This window comes from Rhopalosiphum padi, chromosome 3 (genome assembly GCF_020882245.1).
Source record: "Rhopalosiphum padi isolate XX-2018 chromosome 3, ASM2088224v1, whole genome shotgun sequence".
NCBI classification, from domain to species: Eukaryota; Metazoa; Arthropoda; class Insecta; order Hemiptera; family Aphididae; genus Rhopalosiphum; species Rhopalosiphum padi.
In genome coordinates, this window is record NC_083599.1 from 58,914,292 (window position 1) to 58,940,043 (window position 25,752).

Genomic DNA, 25,752 nt, shown 5'->3' on the forward strand with positions numbered 1-25,752 from the left:
TAGCCTTCAACAAAAAAGCTTGATCATTACTGACATAATATGCAATATATCTGCAACATAACATATTATAATATATTTCATTGCTGTGGCTGAGGTCTTTATATTTTGTTCCATATCGATACGATTCGTTGAAATCTGTTTATGGGAAAGTCCCGTTTATAAACAGAAAATCTATACCGAGAAGAACCGCGTCGTTATCACTAAATACGTAAACACCGAAGAGTGAAGACCGCCAAGGCGTACATAATACCCGATTCGGCGGATTCAGTTGACTAATATACCAAAGGACGTAGTGTCGTGTTTGCGTAGTTTTTCGTTTATGCTATTAAATCGCGACGAATATTAATTAATTGGCACCAGATTAATGTTAAAGTAAAAGTGGCAATTATTACAAAATATAATATGGTGACAACAATATTACGAGGACCACAATCGTTTAAAAACTTATGCGGCGATGAATATAAAATCACTGCAAATCAAGGTAGGTGATTGTCAAATTTATCATCAGACTTACACTTACTCATTATACATTGAATCTTGTATGTACAGTATATATAGATTGGTAATATATATATATAGTTTCGTAAGAATAAAAAAGGTATTTAAAAAGTATTTTTTCTCTTCTATAGTTAGCTGGCGTGTATACCTTTTTTATTTCTATTATTTCTAATATTGGCTGCTTAAACATATTTTTCTTTGTCCGCAAAGGGGAAGGAAGTAGAGCCTTCAATCATGAGTGCATTGAGTCCACTTCGCTTTTTTTTCCATTCAGTACATTAACTGTTCAATGTGATAATGAAATTATAGTTACGTTTGTAATAGTTACGACTATATCATAAATTGAAGATATCCATAAATCATTATTCACTTAATAAATATATTCTATTTTCAAGATACTATTAAAATTAAGTTTATTTACGGACATTATGCGATAAGAACTTAAAGCATTTTTTGGGCAACATAGTATTTTGTAATAAACAAGCCAATGAGATTTACAATTATTATCCTAGTGATTTTCTATTAGTTTGTTAATGTGTTGTTTAACTTAAATATACCTAATACATTAATTTGAATAATAATTATGAATATCTAAAAATTGTTTTATTTATAAAGTGGGTGTATGATATAGATATTATAGGTATACGCATATTATATTATACCGCCCACAGAATAAAGTATACATTATTACTTAAATTTACTGAATTATCTTGACCCGAAATTGGATAAATGAGATATTGAGTAAAAAAAAAAATTATTAAATTTAAATTAATTGGACTTATTTGATCTTTCTAAACACCACAGTATGATACAATCAAAATTATTTATTTATTTTTATTATTACTATTATTATTATTATTACAATTATAACTTATAAGTTAAATTACTACCTATTTATGAATTATAACTTTCATTTATTATTACACATAATGAAATTACCTAATTAACAACATCATGATTCATGTTGTTTTGTTATCAGCAAACAAAATTCTAAATTTATATATATATATTTTCTAATAATACTTTTAATTTTAATTTTTCGGACCAGAAAAGGTATTGAAATTTAAAATCAAAGCATTTATTTTCTTTATAAATTGTACACTATAAAAAAATATTTTAAAATTAATGAAAAATACCCCCAAAAATTCCAATGAAGAAAACCCAAAAGAAAAACACTCCACGTCGGTAAAATATTAAATAAAAAAACACATAGAAGTACATACGAGTGCCATGTATTTTTATTACACAACCTATTAATAAATCTGTGACTGATTAGAGCAAAGTACAATATACTTTATAGTTAATTTATGTTATAGCTTTATAGGTACCTAAGACCTAACTATGTCCTCTTGTACCTATCTAGGAGTCTAGAGGACCATTACATCAAATTAACTTTAATGACGAAAAATAAACAATATAATAAGGACACAAAGAAACGTATAGATCTCATATATAATTTAAATTATAAAGCAATAAGAAATGGATAATTATTATTATACTATATTATTATGTTATAATTTGAAAATTATTTTTTTCTATTAGTATTTTCTCCGCGAATCAAAAATCAATTAAGTACAGCATGCATTATTTTGCCAGAATGGTTAATAATATATTAATAATATAATAATATTATTTCCGTTAAGGTACTTTTTGATCACAGTAAAATGGTCATATTGACAAAACGGAACCGTTTGAAGGAATCGCATTTTCGCCAGACGGCATTATCGTAGTCAACTGTACATAATGTATATTTAATGTATACATTTTATATTATAATATATTGTTATATTCCGGGACTTCAAATTCTTTTATACCGTTAACAAAAACACCTACGAGGTCATCACAGCAGTAGGTACCTATAACGACTGAAACCGAACTATTTGCAGTACTTTTCGGAACAATATTTTGTTCAGCCCTATTTATTTCGTTTTTCTTCGTGGACCACAATTCCCGTCTACGACATGATATATTTAATATTATGAACATTTTATATACCTACCGCACCCAGGGTAGACGGGATTATAATCATTATCGCGCGTCCGGCTTATTGTCGTTCCGTCTATATTAACGTTAACGATCGTAACCCGTTAACACGCACAGCAAATCTCTTTCGGGGTGAAGAAAAAAAACCGTTTCAATGAGATATCTCAATCCTATTTAATAATAATATACTCGTTATAATGGCAGTGACAATAGTGATAACAATAATAAACTGCGGTTTTTTTTTTGCACAATGCCCCAGGTTTGACGATCGTAAATTTGGAGACGTCGACGCGGCTTATATACCTTCCATAATACGCTGCATAGTTCTCTGTTATTATTATATTACGGTATTCACGACCAGACGTGATATGCATAGTACGCGTATCTATTGTACACGGGATTTCTCGTGTTTCCGTTTCAAATTTTTTTTTGTATGATATATTTTTTTTTCGATCGTCCCAACGTTTCGACGAACGACACAGGTAAAAACCGAGTGGGTGACATAAGCACGCTTCGAATACTTAATCGTAGTGCGAGTATTATATTATGCGCAGTATCTTGTATACGGACGAGCTATTTATTGCAATCCAAAATATAAAATGTTTTTACTTCTTATACTCGACAAATACGACAATGCTGAACTAAATATAATATACTATATATATCGATAACTGCAATATTTTAAAAACAAATTAGTCAATTTTAAGCACTTATCCATTAAACGGTTAACCGTGCTATTAATAATTGTTATGGATCACCATATTACTCTATTAAATATGCGCCGTATATATATATGTTACCATTGAATCGCGTCCCCTTATTCCGCACTTCGTTTTCACATTCGGACATTCCTCGTCGCAATATTATGATTCTCAAATCTCTATTAGTTTTATCGACCGATCCGACTGCGTCTGTCGTTTTGTTGTTTCTTTGCCACTAGGGTTTGTTATTGTTATGGCCGGGCGATTTCAGTTTCATCGGCAGATAATCTCTTTGCACATTTATCGACTCGGACACGATTCCACTTTTCCTTTCATATAATATACTTACTGCAGTGCACACGGTATGTCTTTCTCGCATTCTCGTCTACTGCATAGTGTATTATTATCCTCATCATCATTACTCGTGTACAATGGACGGTAAAAATTAATCGCAACGGACCGGCTCGTTTTCCGCACACACACACACACACACACCCCACCCGACCGGCGGCATCGGTCATATACGGTGCAGCGGAATCGAATGGCGAAAGTCGCAGCAACAGGTCGATCGCGGAGTATATATAGACGTGTGTGTAACGCGTGCGGCGCTCGTCATCATCCGTCGGCATTGTGTGCGACGAGAGGGTTGAGGGTGAGATTTCAAAGGATCTCTTGTCGTCGTCGTCACTGCCGCGCACACACGAAACACTCGTATGGTGCCTACCTATACACACAACACGCTCGAGCCCGCGTAGGGTCCTGAGGGATAAAAAGGGAACGAAATCGGGACGGATATAATGATGGGACGTTTCGGGTTGTGCAGTGTGGTGCGAGCTAAAGGCGAGCGGACGCGACCGTTTCGGCGGCGGCGGCGGCGGTGGCGTGCTGCAAAGGCGCCGCCGACGTATTGTAATTATTATTGTTGTTGTCGAGCCGGCCGGCCGAGAGGCCTCGTATAGTAATAGTAATAGTAGTAATTCGAGAACGCCGGGCGCGCGCATTGTGTGTGCGTTGTAATATTATCGCACACACACAACATATACGCGTATGTATAATAATAACGATAATAGTAGTAATAATAATAATAATAATAATATATCATGCGCGTTGTATGCTGTGCTGCTGCTTGTATTACAAAAACGGACAATTATTTTCGTTATATTATTACTACCGACATGGTCGCGGTAATGCAAAAGCGTATATACGCATGCGCGCGCGTTCGCCCGACCAGCAGCATACGCACACATACCAATCAATCTCGTTTTATCTCACTCTCCCGCGCGCGCGAGTGTCCCCCGCCCGCGCGTACATATCATATATAAATATATAAGAAGTGTATATAATATACAACAGGCGCGCATTGTTCTTGGTCCGCCGCCGCCGTCGCCGCCTGTCCGTGCGGGCAATTACGCGCGAAACAACAGTGATTGACGTATGAATCGCCTCGGCCGGACGAAACGCGTTTTTCATTCGTTTATTATATATATTTCATATATATATATGTATATATATCATACCTCTCCTACCTGTGCGTATATAATATATTTTATATACCTCTCGTGCCGCCGTCGCCCGGCTGTTCTATATATTATTATCGTTATTATTATTATTATTATTATTATATCGCCGACGTTACGCGCGCGCGTTTGTGTGCGTACAGCCGCCCGCGGTGTCGGCGACGGACGGTGGAAAGGCCGACCGGGTCCATCGCAGCGGCCGCGGACTACAGTACGATCGTCGTGTAACGTTATTAAAATAATATATTATGCGGTACGTTTAGGCGGCGGCGGCGGCACTACGCGCGTATTATTATAATATATGTTTCCGTTGCAGATCGCCGGTCTTAATCGATTTATCGCCCACTGCCCAGTAGTGCCTAACCTGACCTCGCCGGAGTGTTCAACACATCGACTCGTCTTACATATTTTTTACACCACCGTCGTATGTATTCAGTCAGCAGTTCGACTGGGTCTCGAGATGTCTGGGGGAAAGGGAACGAGGAGGGAACCGTACTTGGAGATTGGGCTGATGATTGTTTAGAACTACCGTTTTTGTGCTCGAAAGTCGGAAAAATAAAATGTCAAGGTCACGACGAATGACTACGTCGAATACGATAACAAGTAGAATTGGAAATCGCGCGACTTGTTATATAGTAGGTATTATAGGTATATATAGCGTTAAAAGCGCGTACCACAGAATAGGTAACCGCTACTCTGGTTATTATTGTTTATCATCCCGATAAAGTGAATAATTAACAAATTAATCAATTGTTTGTATATGTACCTAATCGTATAAATAGTAATAATGATGCGCCATACAAAACCATAAAGATAAAGAGAACACAAAAAAAGTCTCAGATAACATAAAAATCAATTTAAATTTTAAAAATATATTGAATTTTTTGGAAGAATTGAAATTTTTGGGTATTGCAAAACAGTCTTATTAAAAATATATCAAAATTTAGTTTTGGCGGAAATAAATATATTTTTTTTTATAAAAACGAATAGATGAAGGTTCTAATTTCTAATAAAGTATATTGCGATTTTCGACAAATTTCTGAAACTTACGCGGCCCCAAAACGGCTCATCGTAATCCATTGGTTCAAGCTAGACTATACTGAAGTATATAGTTGAATGATAGCGTCGTAAACGGCCGACCGAAATATTATTGAAATTTCTGTTCTCGTTAACGTCTTGAAAGGTGTCGCATTCAATATATAGGTAGGTACCATCACATTGATCTATATCGTGTAACATTATAATATATGTATATAATATTGTATTTGCGATCGCTGTTTTCATAAACCATTTCAACTCGAGGTAACAACCGGTTAAAGTCGTAGAGTATCGATGCTTCCGATTGCTCCCCTCCTCTCATCTGAAATGTACCACTCATAGAGGCATCACATAGTTTAGACGATTGTGGCAAGTAGTAACAACTGTAATAATTAATCGTTTAGATCGTATTCGAATATAATATCTACGCATATAAAACCTATAGTGTTGAGATGACCACTGGTTATAGAATATTATTATAGCATGAATAATCTCGTAGTCATTATAATATCGTTAATTTTTTAATTTTATACGTTTTTCGATTTTAAAAACATGATTAGAAAGTGTAAACTTGGACGTCGTTTCGTTAAATCAATATTAATTTGTCCTGTTAATTTTCAAATAATGTTCAAAAATTAACTATTATAATACGTTTTTATTATACCTACATATTTTTCGGTTTTGCCATTACTATAGGAAACTTAAATGGCTAAACGTCTGTTGTTATATTTCTATAAATCGGTGGTCATTAATCATTATGATTTGTAGATCATTATTTGACAAAAATGTAATCGATTTATAATAATTATTATAGGTATGTGCATTTTAATTGTGCATGAATTCAAAATCTTATAATATACAAATACCTAATATTTATATTAATATAATATAATGCTTCGAATTAGGTACAATAATACTATATGTATAGTCGTGCGAACATTTTAAAATATTTATTACATGCCCAAAGTGCCATTTGTAGTCTGTCATTATGGTAAGTGAAATTAATTATAGTGTATAGTAAATCGATTAAACTACTTTACATTGAAAATACAAATTGTCAAATGAGAAAAATATAATAGTCTGATAAAGTAATTTGGTTTATTTGCCGGTACATATTCCACTACTTTTTTTCCCAATACAATTATTTTTATCTGTTAATTTAATTTTTATTAGTAACGAAATAACGATTTTCAGATTATCTGCGTTTCACTACAGTAGGTATAACAAATTAGCAATAAAATTATACAAACTACTACATAGTAGGTACCTACATACATTTTCATAATATTATTAACGCGAAAAAACTCAATAAATTATCATCTCGATTATCATAAACATTATCAAACAGTTTACAGGAATATCTGTATTTGTGTGACATACTTTGAATTTGCATTATTTTAATAATGTCCGTTTGTATTTAAATAAATAAATAAATATACATATTGAGTTATACAGATCATTTTAACTCGCGGTTACCAAATGATTTTCTAACAATTACGATCATACCAATTCAACAAATAAATAATTATTACAATTTATTTAAAAAAAAAAACCCAAAATAGTATGACAGTGTGAATGCTTTGTGATACGCACTAATAACAAAAAATGTAGGCATAGTTTTTAAACTTTAATGTTCTAAAATTACACTAAACATGAATGGCTCTACAAAGTATAAATGTGCAGAAAATCACTATTGCACAATGAAAATAATTTTGAACATCGTACTTTTAAGCTAAAGCTAGAGTTTCAACAAATTGGCAAGATTTTTATAATCATTTAATCTTTCACAAGACATTTTCATCTGCCATCATATCGAGATGTCAGCAAATCACGCTTCAGTGAAGGACATGGAGTAAATTAACCATTATTATTATCCCTTGCGTAGGTACCTGTGGTTGTAGGGACGAAAATAATTTAATTTACAACGTCAGCCTTTTTGCACATCTTTCTCATCATAATCATTAGTCTACGTCTTTCTGTAACATATCTCCAACTGTTATAAATATAATGTATGTGATTTAAATAGTAAATTTTCTTAAAAAAATATCAAAATGTTTCAATTAATCATATAATAATACATAGGAATGTGGTTTTATGTATTAAAAATAGAAAAAAGAAGGTTATAATATATACTAATAAGTTTTAAAATATTTACCTAAAAACAATTATAATTGATACAATAATAATAATTATGCTCTATAAATTTTTTATTATTAATAATAACTATGATTTATCGAAAATCGTCTCGTGTTGCGGGCCCGATATTAAATACAAAAACACATCATACAATTTTATTAAGATTGACTAAAATAACTTTAATTTTTGATAAACAAAAAATATTACCCTTTAATACAAATTTTTTTAAATAATACACACTGCGTTAAAAATAGAACTTCAAAAATAATAAATATTTTCTTTACATATTTTTATCCAGTTTGAAAATGGAATATATTTTTAAAACAGCTGTTAAGTGTCCTGGAAGCTTTCATTAAGACGCTTGAACAGACCTAAAATACTAAACTTTCCCCTATAAAATAATACGTCTAGTCACTCCATGGAGTCATGTCATCACTCACTCATCAAATTATAAACAAAATAAATAATTGTTTCTATCATCTACAGTTTTAGCGATCTAAAATTAAAAAATGTCTTAACTTTTTACTTAACATTAATAAATTTAGTTAGGACATTCTCAACCCACAGACCACCACTTTGCTATAGACGAAAAACATATTTATTGTTATTTGTTTTTGATCCAAATAGATGTTACCTAGTGTAAATTACAATTTTTTTTTTAATTTTATTAACAATAACTATTGTCATAAACATTATTTGTTTAAGGACCAACTTATACCATATACTCGTTCTATCGTAACAAAATTAATTATATGCATAGTAACTATAATATACTTCAAAGTTTTAATAATTAAAAACTTAATGTGTTATCAAAAAAAAAAAATGATCAAGTAATTAACACCACGTAATATTTTATCAAATTGATTATTTAATATACGTTTTAATTATGTTTATTATCATTTACTTGTTTGGAAGAGCGATCTAGTACTTATATGTTTGTGTACGAGTTTGACTCTCAAATTTTTGGAATGATAAAAAGTTGAAACGACTTTTTTTTGTGTCAATTTGCATAAATTAAGATTAAAAATGTATACGTATGTATATTTTATCTATGCTATTTGTAATCTATACTTTTAAACTCATATAATAAGAATTCTTTTAAATAAAAAAAAACCTGAGACCCTAAACGAGATGTATAGACAGAGTAAAAGTAGTAGTGATATTATTATAGCTATCATTATTTTAACTAAAAAAAAAAAATACAACTGTTCCGGTTATTCTGATTTATGTATATTTTTCCTATTTTAAAAGCTGTATTTTTTGAGCATCAACTACTACAGCCTGCAGGGCTTTTAATTATTAGTTATTATAGATTTAATTAAACTTTACATTATATTAGTTTATTAGTTAAAACAGTTTTTTTTTTATAAGCAATTATTTTATTGACATCTGAAAATAGTCTGATTAATCATAATAATAAAAATGATTTATTAGAATGTGAAATCGTTATCTAACTTTTGTGAAATTTGGGTAATAATAATCTGCTTTTGTTTAGTTAGTATAATTTTTTTAAGTTTTTTACCAGTAATATTGAATAAACATTATGCTATTTACATATATATATATTAATTTTTATTATTTATGCGTATTGAAATAATGATATAAAATCAATTTCACCTCTTTTTATTCAAAAAACATGTTTGCCTGTGTTTACATAATATTTTCAGTTTTAATTAATTATTCTTATATTGTGCATTGTCAAGAAATAAAATTAATATTCTGTATTCACTGCTGGTTTGCAGATAAATGTATTTTGCGAAGTTCAAAAATTTAATAGTATAGTTGTTATGCGTTTACGTGGATGTGATAAGAAAATGATGCAGATTGTTTGCTGCTTCCATATAATATATAATATAATAATAATAATGTACAGTCATAGTGGATTTGCGTGAGTACGGTTTATCATCGTTCGGCCGATTTTAGCACCATCGTCCGGTATACGAAAAATATTTAATATTCTGTTCGGCACAATGTGTAATTACTCGAGAATCGGCTTACCGCACAATAATAATAAAACATCTACAGGCGTAATATTATTACGGCTTATGCGTATAGCGAACCGACGACGAGGACAGTGTGTGTTCGGCGGAAAAATTAAAAACTAAAACTAATTTAACGACCGCCGGGTGCGCAACAAAAGCGCCCGAACGAGGGGCGATATTAATCCATCCGAATGTTCGTTATCTTTCGCGGGTTTTCCTGCGGTGAGAAAAATCTCGACGAAATTGGAATTGTTTCCGTTCATATGTCCGCCAAACGTTCGCTGTTGTCCATCCCGATAAAGACTGGGAAACAATCAAAACCGGCAGCCCGAAGATTAGACCGCGCTTCGTAATCCGCGCTTACGCCTCTCTTGTGCGGCTATATACTGCTTACAAACCAAAGATACCGTGTATGTGTGTGTGTGTGTGTGTGTGTGTACACGTATATATATAGAGAGAGAGATTGTTCAGTTCGGTCAGATAGTTTGGCTCGGACGCAGAAAGAAGTCCTTCAGTATTGTCATGTTTTTTGAAAACTTATTATGAAATACAGTAATGCACTCTAATTCGAGGCCTCGCTACTGCCGTCAATTTGAGCTCTAAAGACGTAAAGTTTTGACAAAATTAAAGTTAATTTAAAATGTCCTATTATGATTCTGAAAAAAATTCTGAACTCTGCAGAAAATTGTCTATAGATCGAACGGAATACTTTGTAACAACCAAATCTTATATTCTAATGAAGTGGTAATAAAAACTTGAAAATATGAATTTTTTCAAATCATAATATTAAATTTTAAATTAAAATTAAAACCGGAATTTTCTGTACAATCTACAGACATTTTTCTGCTGAATTTAAATATTTTTTTAGAATTAAGATCAGACAACGTTAATTAACTTTAATTTTGCCAAATCAATAAGCAAGTTGTCGTAAAATTCGTATAGTGAATTTTTGTTGTTAGTTATTGACATGTGCATGCGCGTACGAGAGTGGCAACCGTGGCCAGCCGATACCCGCTTGCATTTCACTTACACTAATAATCATTTACAACTAACACATAGATCTCGGGTGGCTAAGACGAGATTATGAACTGCCTAAATGTTGTCCCTTAAATAATAACCGTAGCGAGGCCCCTTAAAATGAAAAAAAAATAAAAAATTTACATATCTTATTGAGTCATTATATTAAATTCAATACTATCTATTATTATTAAATATACATATTGTTTTATAAAAGTATACAATATTTTAATATTTTAAGGTTTCTTAAAAAAGTAAAAAGAAATAAATGAACAGTAAATAATAATAAGTGTGTAGTGGTGAAACCCAAGTTTAAATATTAAACAATGTTTGTTGTACAATACAAATAAATAAATATAAGTACTGCATGTTTACGATATTTATATTAAATAATTATACAAGTTGATAAATTTATATATAATATAATTCAATAATACACCATAATAACTAATAACTACACTATTGCCAATACAAAATTTATTAATATAAATATCCAATCACTTTTCAGTTTTTATTATTTTCATTACAAAAACGAACAGTTTATGAGCCCGACATAATACACTAAAAGACCTAAAAGCAATATGTTGTTAATAGTTTAGATAATTTGAGTTTGGTTTAACAATCTTAACCCATTAAATTGGATAACGAATCCGTCACGTGAATGATGACAGTCGATAGATGATGGCAATATGATGATCGTATCAATCGTAAAACTAAAGAACTTATTTTCCAATCTATAAATTATTATGTGTGTGAGAAAACATATATTGATTCAGGGGGAAATGTCTCAGTCCAGAGGGAAAACGTCCGGTATCACTAAAAACAGTTGAGGAAACGTCCAAATACCGGCAAAACCATCACTATACAGTTACATGAATTTCAAACGAGTATATCATAATGTATATATATTTTATATTATGAAAACAATAATTGACAACACCTATATGTTTCCATGCGACATCAGCTATGCACCGGTAAATTCCCAAAGGCGGTATATCCGGTATTCGAATGTTCGATTATTGTTTATAATTAGTATTCTCAAACTAATTAAGCGCTAGTGCAGTGTTACTTTACGGGGGGGAAAAAATGTTAATTATTCACGTCGTGCGGCCGCTCGAGTTTTACGCATAACGTCGGCGATCTACCGATCGCGTACGGCAAGTGAACTTCAGGTATTCGGGTGACAGCGAGTGATGCATATCACGGACCTATATGTTTACACGGACACATTTTATACGTCATCGAATCGCCCGGCCGTGGTTGTTCGGACATACCCGAAAAGTTTCAGACCGTACACCATATGAGCGCGTGTGTGTTGCGATGTGCTCACAGCATGATGCGAATGGAAATCTCGAGACCGGGCCGAATACTTTACAAAGTCCTTTCGGGAGGATTTTCGTTCGGGTTTTCTAATTTTATTTTTTTGTTTCCGCGGTCGTCGTTCGCAACTACATCGCGGTCTATACACATTATACTATACGTACCGCCGCGCGAACGACCTAACCATAGGTATGCGTCGTATATGTTATGTACTATATAAGTATTATGTATATACCACGGGGTGATACTTTTTATCGTGAGACCTCGATTGTATTATAATATCAATATACCCGACCCGCTACGACGTAACTTGATCGGAGAGTAGTACTGATTATTATATAACCTATTATCGAAGTCGCCCTTGGAATTTACGAGACTCAGTGCGAAATTATTTGCAAAAATAATAGTGCAGTTTTTGAGTAATATCATAAAAAAGTCATAGTAGCTTTCAGCTGGTATCTAATCTGCGTTTATTCTAATCTCCAATTATTATAGCTATGAGCAGTAGTATATGGAACAAAATAAGCTTTTGAATTTTCTGAAAGTATTACTGTGCCAAAGCCCAAAGGGATGATTTTATCAGGTTTGCCCGTTAGTTGGTACGAGTTATTGGTACATGTATGACCATGACGGGTAATCATACGAGAATACTTCGCGACTTGCGTTTCATCAAATTCGGTTTCGCAAATATTGTTTACGCATACCACGTGAAAAACGTTCGAGTGTCAGGCAGTCGCAGGCGATCGGAAAGAGTTAATTTTTTGGTCGGTACAAGTTGTAGGATTGGATAAGGGTTTGTTCGGGTCAGGAATATCGCGGCGTGTGATGCTTTATAGTTTATACTATAGATTCGTGCTGTATATGATATCATATTACAGTACAACGACGAAACCCGCCGCCAGTATAGTATAGGTATATACCTAACCCGTGTGCATTATAACGACGATAATGCACGTCCGCGCCCCCGCTTTCTACGTAGGTGTGTATATATATGTATATATTATATTTATACGGTGTATGTATAATTAACGTAAAGGTATTTCACGTCTCTTAGCCCGGTCGTCTCGTTCGCCGCCGCGGAGTCTTCGCCCTCCGCGTGTGTGCACTGCACAGCATAATATATAATATATATCATGTATGTATATATACATAACTATATATAATAGCTTTGGTACCCACACACTCTTGACAAAGTCCGTTGGTAGCGTGGAGAGGTGTGGTGTATAATACGTGTGTGTGTGTGTGTGTCTATGTGTATGTGTGCGCGCGCATATCCGAGTATAATCGAGTTTTTCACGGTAACGCGACGATCATCCTCCTCCTCGTCGTCCGCGTACCACCCCGCTAACCAATTCGCGATCGCGAAGAGAAATCGTCTTCGTCGTCGTCGTCGCGGGCTGCGGGCGCGCGGACTTTTGGGAATTTGCAAAACTATTTTGATTAAGGATTATGCACGGTCGTCGCCGGCGGCGGTGGTAATCTTGCAGCCAGTCGCCGCGATGCCGCCGCTGCGGACCCAGTGGTGCGTGCGTCCGGGTCGCGTGTGTAAAAATCGTTAAGTCTCGCGTCGAATACTCGCCTTCTCCTTACGACACTTATACGCCGAACGGCACCCCCACCCCACACTGCCACTTTTTGGTGGATCACAGAAAGTGTGCGCGACTGATATCTGTGAGTTGGCAAACATTTGACCAACGATATAATATACATATAGGTCATTATAAATTATATACCGTCGTCGTTATAAGAAATTGTTTTTTTAATTTTTTCCAAGAGCACCAAAACCGATGAACTCATTATTGTCGAAATTTAAAAATGGGTCGGCTTAAATATTGCCCGACACCCCGAAATAATCTTAAAATTGGTTTGTCCTCGCTTACTTGGGCCTGGTTATAGGTTATCCAAAAAACTAATTTGGCACGTAGTCATTTCTATCGGGAAAAAGTAAAAAAAAAAAGTTGTTAATAATAGACCATCGATGTATTTATCTATAGTTATAATATCGACTCGAACCGTAAGCTAACATTTTCGATTTCCATTTTTCATTTTAGACATTTACATGTCATCAGTGAAATTATCGTGTACATATAAATTCAGTATTTTGAGCATGTATACCTATACAAATAGAATTTCTGTCAAATATCGGGAATTTTTTTCAGATATAGACAATCAATTCTATTTAAAACAATTTTGTTATATATATAGCAGAATATTATTATAACAAAAACATGGTTTTTTAATAATTTTTTTCACGATACGTGTTTATACTATACGAGTACTATAGTATAATTATTTATAAAACCATCATAACCACATAGTTTTAAATATGGTTCATAAATAGCTATACAAGTACTGCACTTTGAGAATAAGCATAAACAGATTTATGAACCTACCTAATTATAATTTATAATACAGTATAATATTTAGTTTTTAGACAAATAAATAGTAAATACGTATAATTACGAGTGTAATATACTAATATTATATTGTACAGGGTTAGTTCTGCAGTAGTTATAGAGATCTGGCTCAAAGGCGGTTTAGTTGAATCACACGATTCACGATTCACAAAAAACGAATAGATTGAGAGGGGAAGTGGACGTCTTCTTCTGAATAGGTTATAAACTATAGAACATTTTGATATCTACTTAACTATGTAGCCACTTGCAGTTAGAAGATACAATTGTGTATAATATTGAATTTTATTAATTCGCATTGAAAACAATACTAGAAATAAATACTATTTAAATTGTTTTTTTTGTAACCGTGTTTTTTAATAGAAAAATTACTACAATTTTTCCTTGAGAGTGGTTTTACTGGTTTCTATTAGTCAACTGGATCTAATTGGTTGTAAGTAAAAATTTCCAAATAACATTTTTTAATAATTTGGAAAATCTATTAAAAACATCGATTTTGATTTTGTTTTTTTGTTGTTATTAAAAAAATATTAACTATCAAATTTCGAAGCATACCATTACTTCTTATATTATTATTTTCTATATTTTCTATGTACAATAACTAATTTATACTAATTGCAAGCTATTTAGGTACGTATAAATATGTATAAATATAAATGTATTATTATGAATCGATTTCCAAATGTCTACGGTACGCGTTAGTATGCTGATGGCATTGACTTAGAAGTCAGTAACAATATGTTTAGTAACAATAATGTTTTTAGAAAAATTAATTCAATCTATAATAATTAATATAAAATAAGCTTTTAAATAAAGGATGAATGAAAAATAACTTATTTTAAAATCGAGTAGTAATACACTACACGTGCGTGTTGCTAGTATTTACTATTTACAGAGACGTCCACAGACATAATAATGTATATCGGATAATATCATAATGTATGCATAAATAGTCTTTAAAAACCTTACAATTAATTCAATTGATTTAAGTATTCCTCATCATGTGATGTGAATCGCTGTAATAAATGTATTAACATTGAATAATCAATATTATCGTAAAAAAATAAAAAAGAAACGATACTGAGCAGTTAACTGGTAAAAATATGTCGGTGTTAGTCAAAAGTCGAATATTTTTAATACCGAGCTGGCCAAAGATATAATCGAATTTATATTTTCATTCCGATCTTATAAATTAGAGTTGTATAATGGCTTAGGTTATAAAAAATATCACTGATGAGGTTAACAATTAGGATTTTTAATAAATTGGAAACATTTAAAAACGAATAGGTAAATCGAATCGTTTTATTAAGCAAAATAATAACCTAATTAATAAAATGTTTTATTATTATTATTATTATTTATAAAACAATTGTTTATAATAATATTAAAACGATTAAAAAAATGTATTATTGGCTACTGGCTATTATAGTTGCTAATATCTACATTTTCAGATCAGATTGTAGTCAGTCCTAACTGTTTATCTGTTTTTAACACAATTATTACTGTTCGATTATTTATCTTAAACTAAAATAAATGCAATTCTACCATTTTCCTCTGTATAAAGTGGCTATAGCTTGCAGTATACTGTATACACAGAATTTGTATACCTATACCCACTTCTGAGAGGTAATTACTGTTCGAAATATCCGTCCAGTATAATAACAGTTAACGAAAAATCCGTTTTTTAACATCTCGACCATTATTTGGCATATTAAACTGCAGAGCTCGCGAGATATAGTTAGGTACCGCATCCACCAACGGTTTATCGCGTCGTGCTCGCAATTATTTTGAATGTTTATAGACATTGTCCGCCCCTTCTGCAGCGGTGGCTCGCCCAACTCGTGTATCGCATCACTTACATGTACGTATACAGCTATAACTCGCAGGACCGGTCGAGGAGAACTGGAGAAATTGTCGAAAACCGTCGCGCACGCCATATACATATGCGTATATTATACATTTTAACCGAGTTTGCGGGATTTATTTTTCTTCGACTTACATATAGAATTATCGCGGTGTTTCGCTGCATGCTCCGTGTATAACTTTTTGCTTTCAGCGTTTACATGTATATATTATACGGCAATAAAACCGTACTCGACAAAGTCAACAAGAGAAGTTTATATAATAAAATTAATTGAATTGAATGCGACGCGACTCTATATAAAACACATCGATTTATATATATTATATGTGCAGCGTATAATATATTCTTCGAGTGTACAAAATAGTATATTATATTATTATAACTGTGGGACGAAACAAAATAATATCCTTTTTTCACTCGCTGCGCTTGTATATACACAAATAATTACTGACTGAGCTCGTGTTCTCGATGTACATATCTGCAGTGGCTATGTTTTATACGCGCGCGGTGGGTTGGCCTGCGACTGTGGATTAAATAAAAAAACAAGCATTTAAAAAAACTTTTTACTGCAGCTAATCTATTATTCTTTTAACATCTAATATAGCACTCGTAGATTCCGAAAATGATTGACGTTTTTGTATATAATTCTTATGCAATACATTATCTTATACGGGCCGGTTAAAAACCACTATAAATTTATATTAAAAAAAATATAAAAGCAATTTAATATCACTGATTGTGTATAGATAGTGTTCAGAGTAAATATTTACATTATACTTTATGATTTGTATTTTCTAATGTTCTATACATATTATACGGATGAAAAGATTTTTTATAATTTCTTATACTATATTATAGCACATTTAGTCGTACATGCAAAATGTTATATTTCGAGCGGTGCTTGTCTAGTAGTATATATATATATAGTGTTACTAATGCGTTTCCTTTGCCTAAACAGCAGCGAATGTGTATACCACCTATAGATAATATAATAACACACTCCTAGTTACACGGAGTGGCAAAATAGTCATGAACCTACCCTCCCCACGCACACACGTTAATCCTTAATTCGCCCCCATCCCTTAAGGTGACCAGGTGAAGCTCAAATAAGTATAACAGTTATATATATATACCCATCGCAGTCCAAGGGTCCGATGTGACGCGTATAAATCAAAACACTATTAGGTTTATAGGTACTTATGGCGTGTTTAAAACTGCACCGCAGAGTAATAATTATTGCAGCGGAGACTACAAAATAAATATGTAGCGGCTAGCTGGTATCACACGACGCCACACTAACGTAACAATATAATAAATTACTCGTACCTAGTATATATAATATGTTTCAACTCGTATATTTGCAAAGCCGTCGCGGCGGCGGTAGTGGCGGCGCTCGAATTATAATAACAATAAACATAATATGTGTACGAGTGTATGCGTGCACGAGTATAATATATAAATCAGTCTTTTTTTTTATAGTTATATATACACTCACACATATTATATTATATATATATATATGTATATATCCGGACAGCGTTTTGGTCAGCGTGACAAATTCAAATAAAAAAAAAAGCTATTATACACCGACGGCCGGCGACGTGTAATCCGCATATCGCAGCTCTACAAGAAGTACATACACACACACACACAAAATGGACATATAGTATATATTATATATTTTATATATACGCTAAATGCATATATTATTATTATATAATGTGTACCTATTATGTGTATATAAAAAATATATGTATTCAAAAACAGTGGTAGGTACGGTACTGCTGTACTACTACTATTACTATTACTACCATATACTACCTACCTACCTACCTACGAAAATATAAAGTCACGCAGCGGCGCTTGTGTACACTACACCGATGCGGGGGCGGTGGTGGGAGGGCACCTGGGGATTCGTTCCGGTAAACAAGAATACATACTGCCGCCGCCGCGACTCTATGCGGACAGGGCCGGCGGTGGTACCTACCGCGTTTAGAAGCGTAAACGTGTGTAATCCAACACAGGTATATACTCTGGGCACACACATGCACACAGACAAGCGCACACAAATACGCGTGCCCGTACGTATACATAATATATGGACGGGGTACGTTTATTTGTATAGGTTATGTATACGGCGACGGTTCCGTGTATAATCGCGATTCGGTCGCGATTTACCTGCGACCAACGTTGTGGTCGTCGTCGTAGTCGTCGTCGTCGTCCGATTAATACGCACTTAACGTGTGTTGACGCATTGCAGAGGTTATATTATTGAATTATAAACGTTAAAAAAATACTGAATGTGGGTATGTGTGTGTGTGTATGAATAGAGAATGGAAAAAAAACGGACTTGACAAAATCATCGACGGTATATATTACACGATTATAATATAATATATATAATCGACGGCGTCGCTTTTCACCGTATAATGTCCGTGGCGAAACGGCGCACGAGTCGTCCGTTTTGTCCGCGCGTTTATACACGGTGTGTGTGTGTGTGTGTGTGTGGACACAGATCGACGACCGAAAACGGCGGTCGGTTAATCGGATTTTTTTTCATTTATCTTATCGAGTGCAGTATACTCTCAGCGATGAACAGCCCTCCGACAAATCTTCGCCGGTTCCTGTAGGTTTATACGTATACCGTATATAATGTCGAAATATATCGCGTGAATGAGTATATCATTTTTATACGTTTGACTTCGGTTTGAGTAAGATAATATATTACACCTTATAATATTATTGACGCGCATATAATACTAACCTACGTACGACGGCTTGTACAGCAGTGTATAATATAATATACGGAGCATCTCATTCTTCTCCCGTAATACCTATAGGAATATAATAGTGCATGTATAGTTGTTTAGTGGAACTTCAATTTGACAAAAAGGACCAAAATATTTTCATTTTAGCGACAGTTAATTTATTTTTTTAATAGAAATCGTGAACCCATATAATACAATAACAAATATAAAAAAAGGATCTTTACAAACGGATTTTTTCCAAATTAATTAAAATGTATAATTATTGTATACCTAAACACATTTTATCGATCTTCGTTTTTATATTAATTTCTGTAAACTATTTTTTAAGTACATTGTCCACTGTTTGGAATTTGTTTTTCTCACGAAAATCATTCGTGGGTACCATATCATTGATGTACACTGATTAAATAGGTTTATAACATTTATTGTTTTTAATTTATTTTTTCAGTTTGCTCTTTATTAAAATTAAAATAAAATATATTTATAATATTTAAAATTGATGTGTATTAAGTCTACTACTTGAGATTCAAAATTCGATTAACAGCACATATTGTGTACAACTAATTACAGTAACAAATTACTCGGCAAAATTCGATAAAAATATAACATTCAGCTAGACAAATAAAAACGTAGACATATTAAAACATTTAAACACAACTTTAAACTTTTTTTCCTTCATTTTAGCATTCTCACTTCCCATTGACGATATCGCATTATAAGCAACGAGGTAACCGTCAGCCACTCTGACTACTCTCGCGGACCGCGGACGGTTACCTCGTTGCTCAAAACGCGAAATCGCCAATAGGGTATCCTATGTTGTAATTTTCCCCATAATACTGGACGACATTAGAAATATGGTTACCGATGTATCTTCAGGTGACCATATTTTAAAGATAATCAACAGAAGTTTCACTGCAAAAAATGCTGTAACATTTTTGTAAATTTTTTTAAAAATGAAAGTATTCAATAAATGGCATTTGACACACACACACATATACACACATATATACATATACATATATATTATATATATATTTATACACTAAACGTGTCAATAATTTTATTTCAAAAATTGTACTTTTTAATAACATACTTTTTGAAAAATATAGTGTTTAATTGTTTAATATAATATACCTTTCAAATATAATCACCAGAACTGTGTTTCTAATATAATATTGGTATAATATATTATATTGTTTCAAAAGTATTTATTTTTTACACTTCATGCCATAAAGTCTTAAATAATATTATGTACCACACATTGCGCTCTTTAGTTGAGGAAATTTAATTTTCAACTTTTATTGGTGCTGCTTCCGTTGCGTATAAAGATCAACGCTGTTCAAACGATAAGGCCGCAGCTTCCCCATACCAATTATCTATATTTAATTTACTTAGAATCCATACCGGATCTACACCAACGGCCGGCTGCGTTTTGGGACTATTTCGGTCGGACAGACGTATCTATTAACGGGCACTCTAGTAAATTGGATCGGAAAAGTTGACGAAAATAGATCAGGAAATATAGATTCGTGTCAAAAGCTTTAAAGGGTCGGATATAATACAACGTCGTCCCTATTATGAATACGCAGTCGATCACTGCTGCTGACGGGTCACACCAGATGCAGTTTTAGAAATGGAGGTCAATGTGTCACTGGAGTGCATGGAAGATATCACGAGCACGGGTGGTGTTTCTTGTTCATAAAATATATATATATATATGTATAATTTAAGTATAATATTATGTGATACGAAGCGACGCATTTCGGTTACCCGTGCTTTATATACGTATACATATTTAGTATAGAAATGAACGTCATACATCATAATATAGCAATCAAGTCTAGCAGCGATTGAGAATAAAATAAATTTGGCTAAGTTCAGACGCTCAATATATTTAACACTATAAAACCTCTCATCCCATGTTAACCAAATAGTTTAAAATTAAATTATTAGATTTTCAATTTTTTTTTTCTAACCGTATTTTCTAAATTTGTAACTTCGTTAAATATATGTCATTCTCAACATTTTAGCCATTATAGGTAGCCTCGCTTAAAAATAAAATAATTAAAATTACTCAAAAGCGTTATATTTATAGTTTATTAAAATAAAATCAAAAATTAATTATTTGGTGCATTTTTTGTAATTTTTACGTCATAAATAATGCATTTTTTGGACATTAAAATCATTTTTTTTTCCAAATATGTGATGACTTAAAATTATGTAAAAAAAGTATTTTCAAAACTATTTATGTTTCCTGAAATAATGAAAGCCTTAAATGGATCACTCTGTATACACACTAAATATATATACTTAGTTATTTCTCATTATTAATTTTTTTCTTCTTTAAGTATATAGATCTAAGATTGTCATTGAGATCAGTAAAATTTGTTTCATATGAACTATTTTTTATAGGTCGTCACGACCATCTAAACACCCGTTCGCTTCGCCCCCGTGTATTATATGTATATAGTTCACTATATACATATGCGTGTAAGAGGCACTATATAGTACTGTATAGCGAGTCGGTCGTGCGTGTGTGTATGTAATATACTAATATATATATATATATATAAAGTAGATTTCCTTTCATATATATGTATTGCAACGATCGCGGTTGTCTGCTTCAGTGTGGGGTAACACGGTCCAACGACTTTTTAACCATTCCGTTTGTGTCCGTCGGTCGGTCCGTTCCGTCATGGGTGATCGTCGGAGTGTGGAGGGAGGTAGTTCTGAGTACAAGCGATACGGCGCTTGTATACGCGGTGGTACATTTATACAGCGGTCGAATTGAATAATGTCGGCAGGGGGGGGAGAGAGAGGAGAAGAGGAGGCGCTCGAAAAAACGAAAGAAAGAAAGGAAGAAAACTAAAGAGGAAAACCCTCTACCGCAGGTACTTGTAAATATTTCACAAAAAGCTTTCCGTCGCCATACACGCGTGACCGTTTCTGTACACGCACTCACACAAGTATATTATATACACACATGACATACCTACCCAAAACACCACGTATGCGTATATAGACATATTATAAAGTGTATGTCGACCGACTGGCGTGTATATTATTATTATATATACGTAGAGAGTGATTTTGTTTGATGGAAAACGTAATTTCGCAACGGTATTTTCGTCCCAAGTGGAATTGTGGCGAGTCGATTTCGTTCCGTTTTATATAATACACATGTATATAGATGATGCCGCGTGCACGCACAACAGTCCGTACACGCGCCTCACGTTAAATTATTTTTGAAAAAAAAATATGGCAATAAAATCACAAGTCATAAAAACAATTTAATTTCAGAGCAGGTATTGTCCATAATACCGTGTATTACTACTATTACTTATTATTATATACAAAATATTATGTCTGATAATCTGCAGACAATAAAGTTGCATTCCAATTATAGTGGTGCGTCGGAAACGATGCGTCTTTATTTGTTTAAAAACTCGCCTCACTGCTGCAGGAAAAACTCCGTGTCCCCCTTGAAATAGTCAGATTTCTTTTTTTTAATTTATATTTTGTATATACGCGTGTTCTCGTGGAGCGACACTAAAATATTACGTATTGCGTTGCACTATAATATTATATCATTATTACAATCATTCATATCGATTTTACGAAAAAACTATTCTCGCAACCAAAAGCGTTTGTTGTGGTTTCGTTTCGTTCGAATTATAATTGCGAGGTATCCGGGATCGGCTGTATAGATATTGTACAGCGACGGTCACACGCGGTATATATAAAACAGCGAAAAGAAAGCGAAAACGCTTCATAAATTTTTGCTCGACCCGCGTGAACGATTATATTATATTATATATATATGTACCAGCTATACTATAGAAAACTTTGATTGGATCGGACCGGAGCAAAATGCACATCAACGCGCGGCGGCAGTGAAATACTACGGCGCGAAATGATGGCGACGACCAATGTCGCAGGACACGTAATCGTTTCGATTTTCTCGCGTAATGTGCTATTATGTGTATTATTATTATTAGTGTATTATTGCTGCTGTGCAACGGTCGTGCAGTGAGCGCGGGGACCCGAAAGTGCCGGCCGAGACACTTTCACTGCGCGTATATACACACGACTGCCACTGCCCCAACTGCCAAATCTTCTCTCTCTCTCTCTCTCTTTTGCACACACTCACAACATATTATATACGTATATATATAAATATAATGGGAATGATTCTTGTAAAACTGCATCGCGCCGACGAGGGAAATAGTCGGTAATCGACAAATGCTGTACAAACTATACATACAATATATATATATATATATACGCACGTTATCGGTGTGCGTGTGCGTGTAGCTGCCCGCGAACATTATATACCGTATACGCCAACGACCGCGATTACCGGCGCGGCGGTCTTTATTTTTGACGACGGCGGACTCTATACGAGAGAATCGCCGCGGCCGGTGCCCTCGGTTAATGTGTAACTCGGGACTAATAATCGGAGTGCGTATTATTATTATTATTATTATTATCATCATCATCGTCGTCGTTCGTATACGGGGCGTTGTGCGTGTATTTTACGATATATATATATGTGTGTGTGTGTGTGTGTGTATGTATAGTTGTATACGCTCGTGTATTATATATAAACCTATTATATAGGTACAGGGTGGAACGCCGTTCCGTTTTGCCTCGGCGGCAACTGACCTCACGAAGTTGCGAAAACCGCCCCTACTCACAGGTCGGCTATTTACACACACACACACACAGGTGATGGAGGGGTGCTGGTGCTGGTGGTCGGTGGACAGCTACATCACGATGATTGCCCGTCGACGTCCCTCCCCTCGTCCGACCATCCCTTGTATCGGCAATGATCGACACGTACACATAACATCACGGGGCTGCAGCGTCAGACGCACATATTATATTATATATATATATATAATATATATAAGGGTGTGGGGTTGAACGCCAGGCGGTAAGACCGAATCGCGCGAGTATACACGAAAAGTATATATCGTGAAACACGTAACGACGTCGTTAAAATAAAACCTGACCGTTTTCAACGAGATTGATTTTCGGTTTTTTCGAAAGATATAATATACAATAAATCCTTATACGGCATGTTATACGTATTGTCATAGGCATAACATTTTTTTTAAATGCCGACTCGCCACTTGTTTAGCGTATATAATATATATTATGTGTGTGTGTGTGTGTGTGTGAGTGTACATTTTTAACATTTGATGTTTTATTTTCGTTTAGTTAATTCCCGATTAATGACATTATATAATATATATGTTACCTAACCGTTTTATTCATAATTCAAAAAGCTATCTACGATAGGGGTTAAAGTTTGAATAATTCGATTTTTTTAAACTTTACTCCGAACGCTATTTTTCGAGCCTTCTATAATTTAATTAGTAGCTTTAGCCGACAGGTATTAATACACTTGACGCTTTAATAATATATAATAAGATTATCCGCATCTTCAATAAAATATGTTGAACATCCATTATCACGTTATACTGTTACAGAAGTAACAATATAAAAATTGTATGTTGGTTTTTTTTAAATTTTTTACAGAATTACGAATATTTATTTATATCGTAATATTTTATAATATAATAGATATTCACTATTCGTTAAAAAACTGAAACATTATACAAAAATAACGTACACGCACAATTCGTCAACTATTAATACTGTTATTATACCATTTATCTTAACAATAGGTCGAACACAAATTTTTATGTTGTAAAACGGAAGCATATAGATAGTGATAACTTGGTAGATAATGATGGTTTCTGCTTGATATAACCTAATTTATTTAATATTCTTTCATCCTAAAGGTACCTAAATGTAAACCAACAGTCATGTAAGGATTCAATGTCATTTTTTTGAAATTGTATGATGTTTTATTATTAAATTTATAAATTTATAATACTTCACAGTGGGGTAAGCAGGGGACTTATAGACTGAAGCCCCTGCTCCCTTGCTGTATAATTTTTACTATTTTAAAACGTGGTTGTGATAATATAATATTATAGTTGTGATCAAATTATTTAAATACTTTATTTCTTAAGTAAGCAGTACTAGCCTCCACGGTGTCTAACAATTTTTGTGCTTTTTTTCACGGCAGTAACTCGCTGTAATGGAAATCAATATAATCTTTGCTATTTTATTTATACGATGGTTCTTCAAACACAATCATGCTCAGTATTTTTGTAATCACATACACTATCGTATAGTTTGTGTACTACCTACCATAATTAGTAATGTTAGGAAAAAATATCAAATTTCTATTCGTCTAAAGAGAAGAAATAAAAAAATTCAAACGCTTAGCTTGAACGTATGCAATTAATAGACTCGATGAAATAAAAATAGGAGTTTTATTTATTTTCGTATTTTAATGTCCATTATTTTTATTCAAAAATGTATAACAGTATTCTAATACCTATATTAGTAGGTAGGTACTCAACTAATTTAATCTTTTAAACCCGATCAAGTGCCTACAACTAAGCACTTATTTATTTTCAACCCCCTTCCACTATTA

At 33.3% G+C, this 25,752-nt stretch overlaps 1 long non-coding RNA gene across 1 annotated transcript in view; it reads left to right on the plus strand.

Annotated features, from left to right (window-relative positions):
- Nucleotides 1-228: 228 nt before the first annotated feature.
- LOC132927186 (uncharacterized) overlaps nucleotides 229-25,752 on the plus strand; it is an 80,976-nt gene continuing 55,452 nt past the window's right edge. Inside the window, exon 1 of the long non-coding RNA XR_009661665.1 lies at nucleotides 229-481. This is a non-coding gene — a long non-coding RNA (uncharacterized LOC132927186). The remainder of the gene's footprint in view (nucleotides 482-25,752) is intronic.